This window comes from Ictidomys tridecemlineatus, chromosome 6, assembly GCF_052094955.1.
Source record: "Ictidomys tridecemlineatus isolate mIctTri1 chromosome 6, mIctTri1.hap1, whole genome shotgun sequence".
Classification (NCBI taxonomy): domain Eukaryota; kingdom Metazoa; phylum Chordata; class Mammalia; order Rodentia; family Sciuridae; genus Ictidomys; species Ictidomys tridecemlineatus.
Genome location: NC_135482.1, coordinates 121489656 through 121513085, shown reverse-complemented (window position 1 = coordinate 121513085; position 23430 = coordinate 121489656). Strand labels below are relative to the sequence as shown.

Below are 23430 nucleotides of genomic sequence, written 5' to 3'. Positions count from 1 at the left end.
AGAGAGGAGTTTGGAGGACAGCATTATTTTGGCCTCAATGGAGTTTGTTTTTACGGAAATCCACTTGGGAGTAGTGCTCTTAGAAGCCACTCTTACCATCTCATGAAAGAGACTGGTGGATCTCATTGATGTTTGTTGTACAAATATTAAGAACATATTCACTTTTTTATTTTGTGATTTTTTTTTAGGATTTACAATATTTTTAAAATTTGTTTTAATTAGTTACACATGACAGTACAATGACCTTGACATATCATACATTTGAATCAGATGGGATATAATTTCTCATTTCTCTGAGTATACAGATTACAGAATCACATTGGTCTGCAGTCACTTATGTACACACAGTGATAATAGAATGAAACAGACATTATTATTTCGTGATTTTTAAAAAGCAAAAATTCATAAGAGAATTTTCTCTTTTTCTTAAAGTCATATATATTTATACTTTTTCTTAGAATTTTCTGTAACTTCATGGTCTCTCACAACCATGTGACTGATGGTGTCCCTATGTGAATCAACTAATAATGAAGTTCACCGAGTTTCTTCTTTCCACTGGAAATTCAGGTATGAATTTAAGTGAAGCCAAGACCATCTGTGAATTCTAGAAGTTCAAACAAACATGGAGCCACATTCTGTTTGAATTGTCCAGGTGGATTAAAGTGAACTGATATGTTGGCGAGGAAGACCATGAAATAAGTGGGAAATCTTGAACAGACCAACTGGGGGAAACTGATAAATGACAGCAATTGGGGAGATTAAAGGTGGCGGAGCAGCATGAAATGAGATGCAAACAGTTTTTATGTGAGCCAAAAAAAAAAAAAAGACTGAGTAATAATATTCTGGAACCGGTAATGGTGATTAGAGGTGTTCTTCACCTTTCTACGACCCCTGTGAACTGTGGGCATAGGAGACTCCAGATGCCAACAACCAAAAAAATACAGTCATGAATTGGTTAGCAAATTCTGAGAAGTGTGTTGTCAGGTGATTTGATTACTGTGTGAGCATCCTAGAGTGTACTCATGCAAATATAGATGTCCTAGGTCAATCAGTTGGCACAACTTTTCTATGCAAACTAGAGATATGGTAAACACAGATCAGTGAGACTTTTGCTGGCAAAACAGGACATACTGCTAAACTATTTTTAATAAGTAGAAGAAGTACACCCTAAAATAACAATAAAAAGTGTAATAAAGATAAAAACTAGTAACATAGTTGTTTATTGTCATTATTAGTAGGAAGCAGTAGACTTGTTTATACCAACACATGATGATGCATTGTTTCTGACATTACTAGGCAGTAGTGATATTTTTGGTGTCATTCTAATTTTATGGCACCATTATGATATATGTGGTTCATCTCCTGAAACATCAAGTGGTGTGGCACACGGCTGTAATCAGATCCAGATCACAACTTCAATTCAACTGGTTGCTTCCATGTATGTTTAGTGTTTTAGTCAACGTTTTCATTGCTCTGTCCAAAAGACTTGACAAGAACAACATAGGGGAGGAACAGTTTGTCTTGGCTCATGGTTTCAGAGGTTCAGTCCATGGTCAGCCAACTCCATAGCTCTGGGAGTCTGAGGTGAGGCAGAACATTGTGGTGAGAGGGTGGTGGAGAAAACCAGCTCAGGACATGGTAAAAAGGAAGCCAAGAGAGAGCTGTGCTCTCCAGGGGCAAAATATAAACCTCCAACACATACTACCAGTGACCTAATTCCTCCAGTTATACCCTAACTGCCAACAGTTACTAACCAAATGACCCATATAAGTGGATTATACCTCTCAAAATCTAATCAATTTGCCTCTGGAAATTCTTAACATTGTCTCACACCTGAGCTTTTTGGGGGACAACTTGTATCTAAACCGTAACACTCTAGTTCCACTAGAGAACTGTGATTCACCAAGTACTCCCTACCTTTGCTCTTTACACATCCCAGGGATTCTGCATCTGCTGGCCTTCTAATCCCTCCTCTTCTGTCATCCTGTATCTTGGCTCAAGCCTTATCCATCATCTCTTCACTGGATTAGTGTGATAGCCATAAATTCTCCCTCACTATAGTTTCTCCTAAGCCCATCAGCCTCACATCATCACTATAATGATCCTCCTGAAATATAGACTTTGCTTTGCAGGTGCACCACCCTGACTGTACTGCCCAAAAGAAATGTTTCAGCTCCTGAATGGGGTATCTAAGTCCTTATTTGGTCCATGCCTATGTCTCCAGAATCACACTCTCGTTGTTTAGTCACCAAATCTCTATTGCAGGAGCACCAAATCTCACTACCTATGTTAGTCAACATTTTGTCACTATGACCAATGCACCTGAAATAAACAACTTAAAGGAGGAAAGGTTTGATTTGGCTCATGGTTTCAAAGGTTGTCTGTCCATGGTCAACTTAAAGGAATGGCTTTTTATGGCAGTCTAACTTGGGGGCAGTGGGCTTATATATTGTTAAGCTTAATTATTAGGCATTTTCAACAAATATAGATTGATGTGTGAAAAACTGCTCACCTGCTCTAATGGTGTAAGAAAAAAGACCCTGTGTTTTCTAAACCTCATAGTTTCAACCCTTTTCTCCATGACTTTCCTTCCCTCCATGGTTTGCTAATATTAACCAGTATTTTAGTCTCTGTTTACCTTTTAAATTTAGACGTAGACCCTTCTCAACTCAGACTAATTTGTAACATTTGATAAAATTTGCAGAATCTACAGGAAAATAGGAGTAACTTATATAAATGAATAATTTACAACATACTACTAAAATATGATTCTTCTCAAGCTCCTACACATAAACTCATCTTAAACTCTGCAGCAATCTCACAGAAGTTCTGAGCCCTCTAAACTTTCCTCTTTGTTACAAAAGGCCCACTTTACCTCTCCCATTCTATTCCCGGGAGCATCCCGAACATAGGAGTTGAGGCCCAGTTGGAGATTATCGTTCAGTCTAAAGTTGCATGCAAAGGTGCCACTTCCAATCTCAGCTTCTCTTCCCAGAATTGGCACCAATATAACTGGTCTTTCTTGCAACAGAGAAATAGCTCTGTGCCCACAGGTCCAGGGGACGAGGCCACATGACCCACCTGGCAGGGTCATCTCCTCACCTCTAGTGGACTCACTTTTTCGGGTTTTATAGATAAGTAAATGGGATCTGAATTTGAACATCTTAACCTATGTCACATGGCTTTTAAGTTTCAGAATCAGGATTTGAGCCCAGCATTTACCAGAGGGGCTTCCCAATGTCAACCCAGTGACCCTACGCCAAGCTGCTATGCAGAATCTCAAGGAAGTGGGTTAAAATTGAGATATATGTCTGATCTTACATTGGGAGGTAATTTTTAAGCTGTTTTGGGATGAATCCTGAGGCTTTTAATTTCATCGTTACTATACTACCCAGGTTTTTCCCATAAACTGCAATCTGGGGACTATGGCCATGCACCACACCAGGTATACTCACCTTATAGATGTTTTTCCAGTCTTTTCCCTTTGTCCAGTCACACTGCTTTTCTACCTCCCTACAAAACGAATGATTCAAAATAGGTTTCAAAACAAATTCAGTATTAGTGAAAGCAATGCTTGGGAGGTAAGATATATGACTATATTACTACTTCTGGTATAATTTTCATCAAAATTTGTGGGGTATGTTTCCATCTAACCATTACTATTTATTGAATGATGCTTTGTGGCCAGGATATTACGGGGATATAGAAAAATAATCTTGTCCCCAGATTACCTGAGATGTTTATGTGGGAGACCAAAGTATAAGTGTGAAATGATTCAAGAGCAATATATGGGCAAGTAAGACAACAAATCTCAAATTATAGCAGCAGATACTAGGTGAAATAGAAACACAAGGGAAGGAAAAAATGATGGGGAAACAAGAGAAGTAGGGGCAGCTTCGTAACAGAGACCGTTAAGTATGGATGAATGGATTAAGTTTGGAAAGAAGGGTAGAAGATGGAAATTCCAGGTAGTAGGAACAGAGTCAACAGAGGAACACTGTCATAAAGCAACCTGAGACCCTACAGATGTTGTTTTTTATAATAGGCACAAATTTACTGAGCTGTTAGAAATTTTAAAAAAGGAGATAAGATAACTGTAAGGATATCTCCCATACATCAGTCCAAAATATGCCTGTAAGGGAGGCCTGAATTACCTATGCACTGTCATGTAGGAGGCTGGGGTAAATTGAGACTGGGATGGAGGTCAACAACATTACGAAAGATGACAAGGAGGGTTGGCTCACACTCAGAGACCCTGGAGGAACTGGGGGTCACCTGCTGGGATATGGATTTGGAGGGAAGGAACATGGAGCCAGTAGAGGCAGATCTTTGTTTTAGCAACACAGCACAGCAGAAGGCAGGACTCGGGGCCAGGCTGTGGGCCACGAATGGACAGGCAGCTCTGATCACTCTTCTTAACTTTGGGCCCAATGGCATTTTCTTTCCTGCCCCATGGGTCAGGTTGGTTTTGGAAGTGAGACATTTATTTTATTCTCCCTTGAAAACAAACTTTACATCATTGATGTGCCGCTGAAAAATGTTTGTGCTAAATTCTTGCTTCTAAGCCAGTGCCGATGACTCAGATGGTGTGCATTTCAAAATTCTCTCAACATAATTTCACATAAAAAAAAAGAAACATCTTACATTGGGCCAATTCTGCTAAAACCGACTGCCTTGTATCACTAATATGTAACTGGATTGATTCATGGTTGTTCATCTTCAAAGACCTGGATAATCATCTTTGTTTGCAAATTCCTCCTTATTAATGTGGAGATAAATGTTACCATAAATTTGAACTTTATATTATGATCTTAATTTTTTTTTGTCTTTAAAATTCATTTCCAGAATATTCGATAGCATGAGTCTAAGGGTTTAATGGCATTTTTCCCAATTGGATACAGTTTGAGATTATTATTATTTTTTTTGTCTCCGTTTTCTTTAAGCAAGATGATAAACACTTAATAAGAAGATGGAACTTATGGAAAGTAGCCAGAAGAGAAGAGCATTTTACCAAAAGGAATTCCACTTCAGATGCTGTGCTGGAAAGAAATCCTTGATTCGGGCTCCTTTTGCCTTTTGATGATGGTTTTAAAAACCGTGAAAACAGAGAAAGCCAAGTGTGTGGTCTTTAGCAATTTCGTAATAGTCTGTGCAGGAGACAGGGGGGTGGTGATTTGCTGGAAAAAAATGATTAGCTTTTTCTTTACGATGACAGAAAACAGTTGCAATTCAAAAATGCCGAAGGTTCTGCAGCCCTCCCTTTTGGCAAGTTGTTAGGTAATCACTCCTTCCAGGTGGTGCTTTCAATAAAGACCTTGGAAAGTCACTCCCCTCCCTTCTCACCCCCCCCCATGTCCTCAGGGCAGAGCCATTGCCAACTGGGAGAAACTTGTAGGAGTAGTGGGGGCAGGGTTAGAGGAAAAAGCTCTGAATTTTTCTTCAGGGGAATCTGCTCATTTCCCTGTGTGTGTTCAAAATGCCTCTGTCTTGCTCTCATAAGCATATGGTTAGCCCCTGAGATTCTCCTGCAAAATTGAAGGGATCTTTTACGCATTCCATTATTATAGTTGTTGTTATTTACTTTAAATTATCCCAGGAAGCAGCAGGCTTGCCATCTTGAGACATCTTTCTACATATAAATCAACTTAATAAAATATGTTTTAATTAACTAATTACCTTGCTTAGAATATATTATTTTGAATTTTAAAAAAAAAAACCTGTTCCCAAGATTAGCTTTTAACTTGTCATTTTGGTAGAAATTTAATAAGCCTGGTGTGGAACTGGAACACTTCACTGCATCTGCCCCTTCGTGAACATGCATGGAGCCGTGTTCCTTGCTTCATTTGTAACATGGAGTCAAAAATGCAACAGATGCTTTGCAAGGGGCAGGAAAAGCTGTTTCTATTGGGCCAATTCAGAGTTCCTTTTGAGCACAGTTTAGGCTTAGATCAGGCGAAGATACAAAAGGAAGTCCATATCTTTGCTTACAAGGAGGGTGAATAATACAGTATTATGTCAATATATGATGCAAATGTTCAGTTTGTGTTATGCTCAGGGTGCTCTACAGGATTGTGCTGTTTGAAGGCATGTACATTAGATCATTGCTGTGGTTAACGGATTCGTATTGAGCTTTGCTAATGTGCTCTGCTAATGTACCTTGCAGGTACTCGGGCACTAAATAATAAGTGGATCAAGCAGTCTTGATGATGCTGCCCCAAGTCACCCCAAAATAGGCATTCCCTGACTCAGTCTGCTCAGATTCCTAGAATAAGAGATCTTTTGGTTGTTGTAGAATCCACAACTGGTTTGTATGCAACAGCTCCTCCTTGGAGGTAGAAGATATTCAATTTTGTTCATTTCATCCCAATTCTTTTAAGATTCCTCAGGGTCAAAATAGTTCCTGAGTGTGATTTTTTTGTTGACACTTATTCTTAGATGTCTTTCACCTTGAATCCTCTTTGTGTGTATCTTTAAGTTTCTGTTCTGAGTACTGAGGGGGATTCCTCAGTGGTCATAGAAAATTTGCAACCATTGAAACTAATTGTGTCTTAGCTTCTGGGTGTTCTGTCACTTGGCAGGCTGAGGTTTTGGATTCTCCTGCTAGGACAAATTCTCTGCTATAATGGGCAAGAAAGAAGAGAGGTGATCAGTAGCTGATGAGAACCATCATACCTGCCTAGATTGTTTAGACAAAAATAATACTGTTACTTCAGAGAGGTTGGTTTCCATTAGAGATCCCAGGGCAATTCAAAACTGTTTTTGAGTACACAAGCCAGCTCTTATGTTGCGTAGATACTTTAATTAATTAATCAATTTGAGAGGAGGAAAAGTTTATTTTAGCTGATGGTTTCAGAGGCTTGGCCCATGGTCAGCCTACTCTAGAGCTCTGGGCGAAAGGTGAGGCGGAATATCATGGCACAAGGGCATGGAGGAGAAAAACAACTTAGGGCATGGTAACAAGGAAACAGGGAGAACTCCTCTCACCAGCAACAAAATATCAACCCCAAGTTACACCCCCAGTGACATACTTCCTCAAGCCACACCCTACCAACCTACAGCTACCACCTAATTAATCTACATCAATGGATCACTCCATTGATTAGATTCCATGTCCTATAATTTAATCATTTCACCTCTGAAAATTCTCACATTGTGTCATGAGCTTTTGGGAATCACTGTGTATCTAAACCTTCTGCCTCTGGTCCCCAAAAGCTCATGCCTATCTCACAATCCAAAATACATTTACTCCATTTTCAAGAGTCCCCATAGTCTTAACAATTCTAGCATTACCCAAAAGTCCGAGTCCAAAATCTCTTCTGATACTCAAGGAGAATTTGTGAATGTTTTCTCCTGTAAAGATCAAAAGCAAGTCACAAATATACAATATATAATGGTATACAATAAATAATTCCATTCCACAAGAGAGAAATAGTGGTATAGAAAGACAGAATAGGACCAAAGCAAGACTAAAATTCAGCTGGGCTAACAAGTGCTGTAGCTCAATATACAGCATCTGGGACACATGACATTGTAGGCTTCTCTCCAAAGGACTCTATAGCTCCACCCCTATGGCCTTGCTGGTTGCAACCCACAGGGCTTCTCTCTTGGCTTGTCCCTGCTTGATTCTTGTGGTTTTCCTTGGCAGACATTTAATGTTACTGGAAACTTTTAATTTTAGGGGTCTCCACTGCAACTTCAGCTTCCTTTGCCCTTCTTCCTGCTTCACCCACTCAGTGGCAGCCTGCAGGGACTCTGACCCTGCTACACTTTGCCTGGTTCCCAGACCTTCCTTTGAAATCTCTGTGGAAGCCTCCATGACTCTGTAACTCCAGCCTCCTGAAATTCTTCAGAATCAGCAGTGTGTTGTTGACATCAGGGTCTGCCATCATTTCAAGCAATAGCCAAGCCTACTGGGACCCTGGTTGCAGCAGCCTCTGAGTGCCTGGGTGTCTGGGCATGTGAAAAAACTTTCTAGGCCTCCTGTATAAACAAGATGCTCCGGTGGTCTCTTCTCAAAGGAATTTTTACTTTTATATTCTAGAGCCTGAGATGGATATGACCTTGCCAATTCCTGGGATGTCCTCAGGCCATCATTTCTGTTGTTTCTGGATAAAGTGCTTAGTGTATGTTTAGTGATTTAGACATTTAGTAATGTCTTTAATTAACACAACTTTCTCAGTCTCAGTTTTGCTCACACTTTTTTGGCCAAACTGCAAGATTTTCAAATCTTTCTGCTTTGCTTTCTGCTCCTGATTATCACAGTAAACTTAACTAAGCCACCAACAATATTTATGCCACCCTCTGAAAGCTGTGCTGCCTTGCAGTTTCCTCCACCAGATTAATCAGTACATCACTTTTAAATTCAGTCTTACAAAAAGTCCCAGGACATATAGACAACAGGAATGGTCTCTAGTCCAGTTTCCAAAAGTCCCCTCCTCTGAAACCTCATGATCCCAGTCTTTATTGTCCACAGTCTTATCCCCATTCTGGTCTTTTGGGCTCCTAACAGAATCACCCACTAAGCTTTCCTTACAACATTCTAAAGCTTTCCCAGCTTCTATCTTTAAACTTTTCAAAATCATTTCCTGCGCAAACCAGCTACAAAGACTTCTGAATCACAGAATCAGGTTATTCACAGCAATGACCCCACTTCTGTACCAATTTCTGTTTCAGTCAGCTTTTTAGTCACTGTGTTCAAAAGACTTGACAAGAGCAAAGTTGAGAAGGAAATGTTTATTTTGGCTTCTGGTTTCAGAGGTTGCGTCTATGGTGGGTCAACTCTATACCTCTGGGCCTGAGATGAGGCAGAAGATCACGGCAGAAGGGTGTGGCTGAGGAAAATTAACTCAGGACATGGCAACCAGGAAGTAGAACTCCTAGGTTGTGGGGAAAATGATTGCAGCAGGAATATTAACATTGTATCAGGTCATGGAAAAAATTAATTTATTACTTGCTGCTCTTATTTAGAGGGCAAATAAGGGAGTGACATGTGGCCAAATGGTGGTGGTGATGAGAGAGGCTAGTCCTGGTGGGCAGGTGGGCTGTGGCATCATGAGACACACTAGAGACCCTTTGTCATATAAAAGGGAAGGTGTCATGCATTATGAAGCCCTGGAGGAAAGGTGCACCATCTTTACAAATTATTACCCCCATTGATGGTATTTGTTTTGTTTTGTTTTGCAGTGCTGGAGATTAAGACCAGGGCCTCATGCATGCATGCTGAGAAAATGCTTCACCACTGAGCTGCATCTCAGCCCTTCATTGACAAGATTAATGTGCTTTCAATTAGCATACTTATTACAGACCACTTTTCCACAAAGTCTGCCCTGATCTTAGCAACAGTATATTTTTTGGGGCTTTGAAACTTCTTTGAAGTTTCTTGCTGTACCTACCTTACTGTAACTGGTTTTATGGTAGTAATGTACATATTCTTTTAGCCATGGCCTCATATTGCAGGTGGGGGCTATGTCTGGCTCCTCCTTGAGTCTCTGTAGTTCCCCAATATGGTATTTGTAAGAAGTGTCCCATAAATATTTGTTGAGTTGAGCCATTGCCCGTCCCCAGGAGTTCAGGATCCAGGCCAGACAGAAGGATTAAAGGCTGGGACAAATCACACCACCTCCCCCTTGCACAATATTTTCATTGAATAAAAATGCATTTAAAATGAACATCAAAGGCAACTTTAAAAGTGAAAAGCAATAACAAAAGGCTAAAATGCTCCCTAAATTGCATGTTTGGAATAAAGAAGGGGCATCCATTCTGCATGCTCTGTTGAGAGCACTGGTTTATAGCTAACTGCTAAGCACAGATGCATCAGTACTTTTTTTTTTTTTTAATTACCAGCAGAGATTTCCCTCCAAACTATTTCACCCTCTTTGTGTCACTGTACCACCACCACTATGGAATTCTGGAGACCACTCTGGTGATGCCACAGATTACCAAACACACTCAACACAAGCAGCAGAGACACTTCTGACCCAAGGACAGTGCAGGAGGATGGTATCACTACTTATGTCTAGCACATAAAGCATGAACGGAGCCTAACACTTCACATGTTTGCCTAACATGCAGAGATATATTCACACTGGCTGTAATTTGACATCTTGATATTTCCACATTTGTTTTAGTATCTCATCATGATCTTTACTTGTCTAATTTTAGGGCAATTTTCGTAAGCAACTATGTGATTAATATTCATCTTTCAATAAATTTACTCAATTTTTGTTTATCATACTACTAACATGTCTTTCATAAGTCCCACTCTGTAGTTGGTAACTATACAGATCAGGGTCAAAGTCATGCAAAATTCTGGAGGACGGATCATGTGTTTTTATTTTCTCTGAAATGACTCAAGCTCACTTCCTGAATGTGCCCAATGTAGCCATGTTTTCTGTTCTCTCCTTTATCCCATCAATATCTGTTCTCAGGAAAATCTAAAGTTTGTATATTTGAACTTACAATAATGTAAAACATAACAACTTTCATCCAGGATGGACCACATATATGACCCATATGATTATACTGGAGCTGACACCTGGTGATGTTGGAGCTGTTTAGTTTGGGTAAGTAAACTCTGTGATATCTGCACAATGACAAAATCACACTATTTCCAGCTCTTAGAACATATCCCAGTCTCTGTTGTTAAAGGACACACTACTGAATATTTGCTCACACTATTTGCTTAAATATATTTAAAGCAGTCCACTAACAGGAAAAAAAGTGCCTTTGAGCACTTTGGAATGATGGTGCTGATTTGAAGTAGAGTACAGAAGCGTAAGAAATCTTTCTGGATCCTCCAATTTAGTTCCTAAAATCCACTGAACAGTGGACTTCTCCCTTTGCATGTTTATTAGTGCAGGCCTCTAGTAAGTCTGTTTTTTTGCAGTGACTTCTTTCTGAGCAAAGTTTTAGTGTAGTCTGAAGATGCAAGAGCTATTAATACAAACCTTTATACAAAATATGATATTTTGGGTGCAGTGTATTAGGTTTTGCAGCCAAATCAGTCAGCCTCCAATTTCATGTCCTTTGTCATTGGAGCCATCTACTACTTAACTGCTCATGATCAAAGTCTTTTTTAACTTTTTTTTTGTTCTTATGGTAACTTTGAGTCTTAGTGACCCTACCCAGGATGGGCAGTTATTTCCAATAGTATTTTCTATTTTAGACAGTTCCTCGTATGTTATGGTGCCTATGGGAATCATGGACAGCACCTTCTTTATGATTGCCCAAACTGAAATTATTGTTAAATCTTTTGGATTGGATGCTGAATCATTCTCTATTTTCATGTTTTAATGGGGGTTAGCCCATAGCCCATTTAAATGACCCACATTTCTAAGTTGTCATTTAACAGGATAGAGAAATCATTTTAAATAAATACAAATTGTAGGCATCAATTTCTCCTCTTTCAAGGTGGTAGGCACAGTGAGCCTCCCACTTGCAGCTTCCAGGTGAGGCCTGTGTGGCTTTTCTGTCAGCACCTACCATGACATCTGGTAGAACCTGGCTCCAGAGAGGCACATTTCAGCATAGCCACTGGAGGTTTTAGAGGTTGAAAGAATTCCCAATCCCATTTCCTGTCGTAAACCCAGCTCTTCATATTTTTTTCTGTGAGCCTATTGACTCTTTTTTTTTTCTTTCAGCATATCTTTAATTGTAGGGTGATTGCTTCTTCTGGGCATTAGAAACTTTAGACACCCATAAACAATCCCTTCTATCAAATCTTTAGTTATGGGCCATGGAGTCTTCTCCCCACTTCTAAGTATGGGCAGCATCAGCCATGAACCATAGCACTTATCCCTCCCTCCTAAGATGAGTTTGTGGAAACAGAGAGTGTTTAAGACAGGAAAGAGAAGGCCTCCTTGCCCTTCCGTGATTGGTCACTTGCTCAGCCAGTCCTACCTTTCCCTGAGGGGGGCCAGGTCCTGCCTCATCTCAGTGGTTGTCTCTGGTTTCGGCCTTTATCATGGCCCTTGATGCTGAAGTTTACAGTTAACTATTGCTCAGGGAACAAGTAGCTTGGAAACAGCTTCCATAATCTGGGAGGACACCAGACTAAATTTAGCAACCAGATACATTTAGAAGACATTTGCAAATTATATGCAAAAAAATGACAGTTTCTCGATGGATTTAAAAACTCAGCAAAAACAAAACTCCTTTTAGGCTGTGAGTTTGAAAAATTACAACCATTTCCCCCCTTTGCGTAGAAGGAAGAAATGTGGGATTGGAGCCCATGAGATTAGAGGTGGGATCACATAAAGATGGCAGACACTGCAGTTTATGCATGAACATCATATGTGGTTGATGTCTATTTGCTTTTCATTTTCATTCTCACATCACAGAGGAGACCAACTCTGCTTCCTTAGTTACAAGTGATTGTGCTTTTGGTGTTGTAAAAGTGAGCATTCCTCTTTTACATATTTGAATTTTTAATGCAGACTACATTTTTTCATTTTTAACTATCATTCCATTTCTAAATTTGGACACATCAACTAATACATTAATGCTTTGTGAAGGAGGTTCTGTGGCATCTGTTTTCAAACATGTTTGATTTAGACTAAAACTAAGAGTTTGTACTTAATGGAAGTAACCCCAATACCTGTGCATTTGAGAAACTTATTAAACATAATACATTTTTTTTCATTATAGTATACTCATTGTCTATGAGGCACTCATTTGATTTTGTAGCCTACTAATAGGCCATGGTACATAATTTGAACCTTCTTAAAACTCTTCTCTCTGTCTATCCAGTCATCGTTTGCTATCTATGGGGGGATTGTTTCCAAGGATGCACAAAAATATTGAAATCTCAAATCTACTGATGCCAAAATCTGCAGGTACTCAGGTTTCTTATATAAAATAGTATTTATTTGCATATAACTTACCCACATCCTCCCGAATACTTTAAATCATCACTTGTTATAATGACTAATGCAATGTAAATGCTGTGAATATAGTCATTATACTCTATTGTTTAGGGAATTGTGACAAGAAAAAAGTCTGCATGTTTTAGTACAGATGCAAATTTTTTCTGATATTTGACCCATGATTGATTATGTCCTTGGACGAGGTACCTATTGAATACAAAGGGAGGACTGCAGACTGCTTTTTGACTCTTTGGGCTGAAACTCAGATGCACCAATTAATTCTAAAGGCTGCATAGGGGTAAAATAGGCAGAGACCTATGAGCACCAACGGAATGGACCACTCGTCTCTGAGTTCAGTCTCAATTACGCACTTAGAAAGAAAAGAAGAGACTGAAAGTCTCTGCAGTCGACTTTACACTCAGAAAGGATCACTGTGCAACTGCTGATAAGGGACATGAGATGGCTGACCTCCAGGGGAGACCACATGTCATGTGTTTCCAAGAAACAGTGCCTTTGGCTTGGCCACTTCAAATGAGAAACGCTACCTGACTGCTTGTCAGTTGTGATGATTTCCATAGTTGCTTTCATGGGCTCAGACCCATCTCTGCCTTGAAATCTGTGCATACAGTAATGTGGAGTAACCACTAGCTCAGCTTTCCATACTCTGCTGCTACCTGCATCTGAAAATCTGAGTTTTGGTCCATTTGCTTGCATTTTTCTTTGCTATCTGCCTTTTACCCTTGCTTTATCCAGCTGGAATGAAACCTCTGATTCTTGCTCTGATTATCAGCACTTGACCTCAGCAGTGTCATGCTCCTTTATGGGACCCTGTCTGCACATATCATTAACTTTTTGAAGTTGTGCCAACTTTGCTTCCTTATGCCTTTTTTATTTTCACATTGGGGTGAAGCATTTTTATCTGATGGAGAACACCATCAGATTGAGAAAGTGCCTTAGGAAGTTTCTGGAGATGCCATAATCACTCTTATCTCCTTTTGGTCCTTTTTCCTTCCTGAAAAATCTACCTTGATATCACTTTTGCCCTGTGGAGTAGGTGCTGAGGCTCCTGCATGTGTGGGACTAGTTACTGTGAAGATAGTAATTCAGGAATAGCCCAGACTAAAAGGGAAAACATTTATCAATCAGTATTGGCCCCCATTGCCAACCAGTTAGCATAGATACAAGTCAAAGTGCTGGGGCAGGTCCCTTGGCTGGAGACTTGGGGTTCCCAGAATCAGGGCTCAGAGTTGAGGGTAACTGGGAAGCACTCAAGGTAAGTGGCTACTTCTTCGCCAGTATAGAAGTATTTAAATATTTTCACACCAGGTTCAGCCATCCTGGTTGCTGAATGGATGATTCTAGATGAAGCCTATTGCTATCATTGCCTTATTTCTGGTATCAATATAAGCAAACACCTTTTTCATCACTAAGTATGCAAAATACTAAATCACACTGCAGAGGGGTATACTAAGCCAATTCTGACTCTGAGATGATTTTTTAAGTTTCTTCCCAAATGACATGGACTGATATGGCTATTATATTTCTTAACTTTGCCCTGGTTTGTGTAGGAAGAATGGACAATCAACCAAACAAACAAACAAACAAACAACCCCTCCCCTCCAAAAAAATAGCATTAAAGTCCCTGATGTACCATGTGACAATTATCTCATGGATAGAGTATTAATTCTGGGTGATGAGAAATCCATTATCTTCAACTTCTTTATGTCTCATTATTAATAATCTCATTTTTGAAATGAGGTCAAGGTAGATCCTTTGACCTAAACAGAGTATTTTTGGTAAATTGCAAACTTATTTTTTTCCAAAATGAGCAATGCATTTGGAAGGAGACTTATAAAGAGATGGAGGTCATTATTCTGAGTGAGTCCTATATATTAATCAGTCCCTAGACTGAAATCTGTAGGAAGTAGTTTGGTCCCAGCACCCCACGTCTTTCCAGAGAGGGCCACCAGCCTGAGATGGCAGGGTGAGAACAGCCCCACTGGCTCTGCTAACTTTCTCTCGTTAGCCTTGTTGCAGCTACTCCACCAACAAGGCTCTCTCACAGCAGCTGTGGGGACTTTCTGGCCTGCCATCTGTCTCTGGCTGCTTGGCTTGGAGAACAGCCACCGTCGACTTCTGCATCTGCTCACAACATGCACTACAAGCTTTCACAGCGCAACGTTGGAAGGAAATCCTCCAGAGACAGCCTTCAGTACTAGCACCTCAATCTGATATAAGTCAGGAACGTTTTGAATCAAATGTAAGAGAGGTGTTTAGGGGATGTTCTCTGCCTTTTGCTTTCTAACACGGGTTTTTGTCATCATTGTTTAGGTTTCATATTTCTCGCCCAGTGGTGGAGAATTTTCAAGCATTGCAAATCAAGGGAGAGCAGACAGAACTGGGCCCCTGTGCACCCCACCACACAGCTTTGTCAATAAAGCATTCATTGTCAATCTACTTTTATACAATCTCCACCCAGATAAATACTTTCAATATTGCCTTTGTTTTTCCCTCTGGAAAGAGCTGATTCTATTTAGCAATGATTTAATGGAGTGAATCTATCATAATGATCATGTACCAAGTCGTCTCTGCCTTTAAGCATGGATTTTACACAAGGAAGGTGGAGGAGGTGTGCATTAGATGACACTGAAAGAACAAATTACAGATAAATCCAGGTTGCTGTTGTCTCATGACAAGAACTTCTGAAAAATGTCATTGGATTGAGTGAGGACTTGAGGGAGGGGAACAGAAGTGGGAGGTATGTAGGAAAGAACAAAGTGCTCCCTGTAAAAGGAAAAACACATCTTATTGCACAAACTGAAGGGGACAGGGATGGGAGGGTGGGTGGGAAGTGTAACAAAGACGCACAAAGTCACTAAAGTGTACAGATACCTGTGTGTAAATAACAACTGCCAATTGGACCATGGCACAGAAAAATGAATACTCTGGAAGCTGTGTATTTAAGTTGCATGGGCTACAGTCTATAAACATGGAGTTTTCATTTGTGAAGGTAGGTGACAACCCCCACCCTGCACAGACTGCATGGATTAATGTTTCTCTGAGCTTATTGGTTTCTTTTCTAAAAAGTATGAATTTGAGTATTTATGATTTTGTTGGTGTGGGGTTGTTTTTCCGCTTCGTTTAGAGATGTTAATATTTTCAGAGAGTTACGTACACACACACACACCACACACGCACACACACACACACACGTGCACGTGTTCTTAATGTAGGGCTATTGCAAATTTTTTGGACAATTTTACACTGTCTTCAGGATGTCCCTGTCCCCCACTCTACCCCACAACAGCACATCTCTAAATATATGAACACTAATGTTCTTATTGTACCTTTATTCATTCAATAAATAATTACTGAATGACTATTTGAGCAAGATACCGGAGGAGGCAAGATTTCATGTGAGTCTTTGTCATCTGAAAAGGGTAGAGCCAGCCTGGGGTGTAGGTGGCTGCAGGATTAGGTGGTGTGGAGTCAGGAGAGCCATCCAAGTGACATAGGCCCTCTGAGGGGCTGCAGGCAGTGGTGTTTGGAGCATAGAGACATACAGTACACCAAAGTCCATCAGAGGAGTAGATGTCACGAGTTCGCCTTCTAAGGAGCACTACTGAATTCAAATCCCAGTTCTGTCACTTATCGATCCTGGAAATCCTGGGCAAATTAACTTTCTGCCTCAGTTTCCTTGTCTTATATGCTCATAGTAGTGCCTTGTCTTTAGAGAAGTTGTGACCAGGTCTAAATGGTTGCCATTGTAGTGACTCTGGTTGGCAGAGCGGGACCAGCTGCATGGCATGCAGGAGGAAGACTTGGGGCCAACTGGGTAGAGCACCCACAGTTGTGAGCCCGGAGCATGGGGAAGGGAGCCTCCCACCCCCATCCCGCATTATGACACCATGGTCAGGGATGGTACGGGTCATGGCTGAATGAGTCCTGAAGAGAGAACAGAGTCCCCTGAGTTTGGGAAAGACAATTCCAAAAGAGGGAGAATGCGGGTTTAAAGGTACGGGCAAGAGATGACTAGTGGGAACTGAGTGGATGGAGCCCCAAGGGAGGCAGGCAGAACATAGACTTGTCTCGAAGGAGCCAACTTCTGCCACTTGAGAACAAAAAAAACTTTCTCCTGTTGCCTTTGAATTCTAGACTCTTCGAGAAAATCTTCAAAGGCATCTGTTCTTCCTTTAACAGACCAAACATTGCAAAAGTGAAGGCCAAACCCTTGAGCAGGCAGCTTTTCTGAGCCAGTGAGGCTCGCAATTGAACCTGGTTTTCTGTATTCCAAGCCCTGTCATCTTCCTGGGTCTTTGCTGCCTGCCTTGTTCAGGGAATGAAGCCATCAATACTTTCCGAGCACCCACCCACCCAGACTGTTCCCTTTTAGAAGAGGAAGGAAAGGGTCCTGGCCAAGGGATAAATGGCTTCAGAGCTGCCACTCTGAATGGTGACTAAGGTTGTTACTTCATATTCAACCTTCTTGTAAGGTCAGAGAATGACAACACATTATTCACCCTTGGATGTTTGCTAAGCAAATACAGTTTGTATGTTGGCGCGAACCCAGTGTTCAGTTTGAGAACTCTCGAATTACAGCTTTCAGAGTTGTGGGCGAGGGTGAGAGATACAGAAATGTGATAAGAAAGAAGCCTAGCAGATACAGGCAAACTAACCATTTGTTAATTGCATGAAAAAATGGTTTTGCACTTATATGTTGTGCTTAATGCCTTTCATTATGTTTGTGAAGGGGATGCAAATGTAAGCCCCCACTAATGGGTAATTAAAAGTCACAGATGTCTACCTTTGCTTTTGAAGGACATCAGAAGTACACTTCTTAATTTTATTAAAAGGAGTGTGCACATTTATGCTTTGAAGAAAATGACTGATGATGAGGAATTCGTGAAAAATGGAAGTCAGGACATTTGCACAGTTAGGACTGAGTAGGATGTCAAGTGACTTAGTCTACATTTTAAAAAAAAAACGTGTTTCTTTTGGTAAGGTCATTCTCTATTTATTTCTAGGAGAAATCCCTCAGAGTTAGTTTTCTGAGGGTGATTTTGCCCATTTTTTTGTTAGAGTTTTCTCTATTATTTTTCCCCTTGTTACTTCATAATGAAATTTTGAATTCATAAACCTAAAAATTCACTCAAAATGAAGGTAAGGAGCTGTTATGCCCAGGAGTATCATACTTTAAGGGGACAAGCATATGGAAAGAAGACCAAGGAAGCTCTTTTCATAGGTTCATGGAGACTCAGCTGAGATACCGAATGAATGACTCAATTTCTCCTTGCTTTGGTTTCCCACCTTCATAAAACATTTTTAATAATACCTGGGACTTCTGCCTGTGAAATAATTTTATCCCCTCGGAAGAAATGAGCTATCAAAATGTGATTATGTGATTAGGCAATACATAACTTTTGATTTGTACTAAGGTGCCAAGTTTAAGCAATATTTTTTTGGCCAGTGTTCTGAAGGAAATAACTTGATTTTCACAATCACTTGGATTTACCAGCCCTTGATGACCACAATGGTGACGTGCCTGAATGAAAGACAAATTCTTTTCTGGCATGCTGATTCTCATTGTATCAAGCAACTAAATATGTAGATGGTTGCTCAGCCTCAGTTTTTTTTTGTAGGGGGGGGTCTTGTCTCATCAGATATGCATGCCAAGAAATTACCTTAAGATTCGTTTCACCATTAAAGTGACATTCTCAGCTGTGCTGTAATCAACTGGATAAAAGCAGAGAACCCATCAGAAGTTGTTCCTGGTTGCCTATCACCTTTCAAAGTGTTTGTATGTGCAAGAGAGCCCTCATCCCTCTTGGACTATTGTTAGAAATAATTAATGATGTATTATGAGATACTTTTCATGCCAAAGGGTTCCCATACTCTTTGCAACTGCACATATAAACAGGAATTACTTCACCCACCATTGAAATGCAGCCACCTCTTGGACGAAATGTGGCAGCTGTTTAATAATGCATAGCAACATTCCAAAACAATTGAGGCCTGGAAGTGAGGGACAAACTCACATCCAACTCAAGTCACCTGGGAAGTTTCTTGGGCAGAACTGTGCTGGGAGGAAGCTTTTGTAATTGTAGAAGGCCAGGACATCAGTTTTATGTCTCCCTAGGAAAGCCCCCTCCCTTCTGTTCAGCACTGGCTCATGGTCACCTGCTCAGTCATCCAGATCCCAGACTGCAAGCTGATGGATGGTCCTCGGAAGTGTGGCCAGTTTTCCACACTGGCTGATGGAGAAAGCTGGGCAGCATGGAGAGGTGGCCGTGAATGATGGCTATGGCTGCTTGATCCCTATAACAGTATTTGGAGAGGCCCTGGGTGATAGAATGCCGAAATCCACCCAGATCTTAGTTTTTATAAAGTATATTCTCTGATTCCAGAAACATTACCTACAAACTCAGGAGCTTCAAGTCTATACCATGCTTCACATGAACCTCTTCTCACATGTCATAAGATCTTAAGTCCTCAGGAAATAACTCTTTTTTGAGACCAAACCATGAGTAGCAACCATAGTCCTCAGTTTATAGGTAGGTTGGAAAATATAAAATAAAGTACCTGCAAATATCAAACACCTGTAAATGTACAATACCTGCTCTGGAGTGGAAAATCAAGACTCGATGACCACTTGTTTTGCCTTGTGCCTTCTGGGGTTCCCAATGCAGTGTGGTTATGTTTTGTGATTGAAGAAAAGAGCCAATACAACATGCCCAAACTCGTGGAAAGCAGTGAAAGTAGTGCTCAAAGAAAAATTGATGACCATAAATGTGACACATCCATGAGAAAGAAGGAAGACCTTGATTTTGTAACCTAGCTGTACAACTCAAGGAAATAGAGAAGGAGGAACAAATCAAACCCCAAGGGAAGAAAAAAAACAAAGATTACAGAGGAGATAAAGAGAATGATTACAAATATTAGAGAAAATCGTTGAAACTTAAAGTTGGTTCCTGGGAAAGATCAAAGAGTTGACAAGCTAGACCAACTAGATGGAGAGGAGTCCACTGTGACAGGGTCTTTTTGTTCTTCCATTTGGGGAATTTGATGGCATCAGACGGGTCTCTTTCTCACCAGGGTCCATGAGTCTTTGCAGTGCCATCTTGGACATGAGAGAGTAGTAGAGGGTCCAAGCCATTTCTGGAAGGCTATATAATACAAGTCAAATAAGACTGTTTTTTTTTTAATACTCTAAATATTCTTGTGTGCACAAAGAGTGAAACATGAGCAATGAAGTCAATCTTATAGAGGAAAAGAGCAGCTTGGGGCTGGGTGGGAATGGAAAGGTAGAGTCTGGGTTTAGTAAAAGCAGGAGGAAAATGGTGGCAATGGGGATGACATTTGTCGAACGATTGTCTAGCCAAGGTCTTAGCTCAAGCATTGGCTGGTGAAGCTATTGCCTTTCCTGCCCTAAATCACTCTGTGAGCCCAGCAGTTCTGTCTTCTCAAAATGCAGTAACCAGGGCTGTTGTTCCAATTCACCATAACCTGGTGACAGCTCTGATTCTCCATGGAAAATTCCACAGTTCCCAACCAGGTCCAAATTAAATATTGACTTTACTAATTTTAAATTGTTTCACCCATAGACAAATGTACTTTTAGAAGGACATTCTTAAGAAATGATCTGAGTGATGACTAAGATTCGATTTCTCCCATACAAGGTTTCAGGCGGGGGTGGGGTGGGGTTTTAAGGAGCAGGATACTTGTGCCTGCAGCCACTTTTCTTGGGGTGTGGGGAGTACTCAAAACCTCATCTCCAGGAACAGTGTCTTTGACCAGGTACTTGAAAAATCTTATGGGCCTCTGTTTTGTGAAATCAGGCCTATTTAGTTAAAGTTATCCTCTCTCCCCACCCACAACATCTAACCATCCTGATTCCTAGTGATTTGTGTTGTCTTCCTCAGCCTTGCTTTGGATACGTAGCATTCCTCTCCCTGGCCTCCGTAGAGTCTCTGAATGGTTCCTCTTCTCCATTTCCTCACTCAATCCATACTTCCCTCTTTTTGTGGGGGAGGGGGCTGCGTATTCCTGGCATTGAACTCTGGGGCACTCAACCACTGACCCACATCCCTAGCCCTCTTTTGTATTTTATTTAGAGACAGGGTCTCACTGAGTTGCCTAGGGCCTCGCTGTTGTTGAGGCTGGCTTTGAACTCACGATCTTCCTGTCTCGACTTCCCCAGCCTCTGGGATTCCAGGCGTGCACATCTTGCCTCACTCTGTTTTCACAGGGTGTTGAGATAAAATTTTATCTACTTGAGTTTGAAGATCTAATCAGTTTTTATTAGTGATCCATAAATTGGGCAGCAGTGCGTCTAAAGATTAAAGAGTTGCTCCACTGGGCATGGTGGAACGGTTGGATTTTATTGGGTAACTTGAACAGGAAAGGAAGTAGCATGATACACAAAGCTAAACAGCTTGGTGCTCATATTAGGTGGCCTCAGGTTACTTTCCTTGTAAGTGTTAAAATAGAGAAGACTTCCCTATCATGCTGGCTAAAACTGGCCTATTTAGGGGTTTGGCTATCATCTCTTCCCTCATTTTGGGGAAGAACTTAGTTTAGGTTTGGTGAAATGAAACTTTAGCATGCGTTATTCCATTTTGGCTTCTTTCACATGTACCTGCTTGCCTTTCTGCTTTCTGCCATGAGTTGAAGCAGTAGGTGGCCATCACCAGAGGTGGCCCCCTGATTGTAAACTTCCTTATAAAACTCTAAGACAAAACTATTTTGTCTTAGAGTTTTATAAGACAAAATAAACCTGTTTTCTCTATAAAGTGTCTAGTTTCAGGTGTTATATTATGGCAACAGAAAACAGATCTAGTTATAACACCACTCCCAGAAAGGCCTCCCACTGCCTACAGAGTCGACACCAGCATCTGTCACTTGAGAAGTCTTATTATTTGGGGGAGAATCTACATTTTTTCTACCCTCTGCCCCCATATACCTGCTCTGCTCAAGCCATGCAGAATTTCCCCTACCTCCAGCCTTTTTGTGACCACAGTACTGGTAGCCATCTTGACCACAATCTTGTTTGGGACCCTGAGGCAGAACCACCCAGACAGGCCACTCCTGGATTCCTGACCCACAGAGACATTTAGATGATGAATTATGCTGTTTTAAGTTGATATATTTTGAGGGAAATTCACTGTAAAGAATTCTCCTTCCAGGCTTGGCATTATTATGAAACAATAGGAAGATGCGAGCAACAACCTATCAAGGTGTTGTTCAGAGCAGGAGAAAGTCCAAGCACAGCATCTGAGATAGAATCGCCCTCTTCACAGTTTGAGTCACCAACATTGTTCCAACCGTGTCCAGAGAACTGCGTTTTCCATGTGTGTTTAAAGGAATGGGTATTCAGACGTGTCCGTGTGCTCTTGGCCCGTTTAGGAATGGACAGTATGGAAAAAAAGAGACAAGACACGTGAAGCGGGAGGTGGAGGAGGCAGAGGGCAGGAGCTCTTCAAGGTGAAGAGCATGTTGAAGTCTAACCTGCAGGATCTGAGCTGGCGTTTCCCATTCATCCATCAGGAAGGGACAACATAGCAGAGAGGAAGGAGAATACAGTTATGTACTGCATAAAGTGTCTTTCCACAGTGGATCATATATGCCATTATATTCCCACAGGACTGGATCACCTAGTGACAACGTAGCTGTCTTTTTTACAGTCTCTGATGGATGTTAGCACAATGATGAAAATCACTTAACAAGAATGCATTTCTCAGGACGTGCCCCGCTTGTTAAGTGATGCATGACTCTATTTTGAGATTTTCCACAAACAATAGAGGGTGTTCATGTTCACACGGTGTGTGTGGTAGGACCCGACCAAAGGGTCCTGTGCTCCTGCTTGTCTGAGAGTAGCCATGACTTACACATCACAGGAATCAACGTGGAATCCTTTCACATCAGTGCGGCGGCCTATGAAGTCTTTTCTGGAAGGAGTAACTTCAGAAGGCAGTGACGTGTGTGGTCACTGGCCTGTGACCCTGCAGTGTGACCCTGCAACCCACAACCTTGTGATGAAATAGGGTCTGGGATGCATGTAGCATAGCCCAAAGTCACCTTTTGTGTAGCCTTTCTTCTCTTTCCCTGCTTCCTTCTTCCTGCTGCCATGACCAGTGACAATTGTTGGGCACTTGCTAATACGTTCTCGGTGGACACGCCTTCTGTTGCAAGAAGCCTTGCATATAGGAGACGATCTCCACACTCTCCCTTCTGTCATGCTTGGTGACAGGTTGATGTGCTTTCTCACCCAGAGCATTATTATTACAGGCCATTCTCAATGGTGTGTAAGTAAATCTGGATTTTATTTTAATATGAGGTTAGGACTCACCTCATTTGACCAACTGGAATGTCATGCTGGAATATTAGTTAAGCAGGAATCAGTGGGAAGACACTGATGTCTGATTAAGTGATCCTAGGGAGAGACAGTGGTGTTTGACTGAGAGCATTATCCAGAAAAAATGGTGCCCAGTAGATACCTACTTTCCCTACCCAAGCCAAAGCTGAAGTTGACAGAATTAGGATGCTTCTCCATGACTGATTTGGAGATCCT

At 41.1% G+C, this 23430-nt stretch overlaps 1 long non-coding RNA gene across 1 annotated transcript; it reads right to left on the bottom strand.

The window, feature by feature from the left end:
• Positions 1-1202: 1202 nt before the first annotated feature.
• On the bottom strand, positions 1203-19607 carry LOC144365017 (uncharacterized). The gene is made up of 3 exons (XR_013423277.1): positions 19477-19607; positions 3456-3513; positions 1203-1579 (listed from the first exon to the last, which is right to left on the bottom strand). It is a non-coding gene; the product is annotated as an uncharacterized LOC144365017 (long non-coding RNA).
• Positions 19608-23430: the final 3823 nt, after the last annotated feature.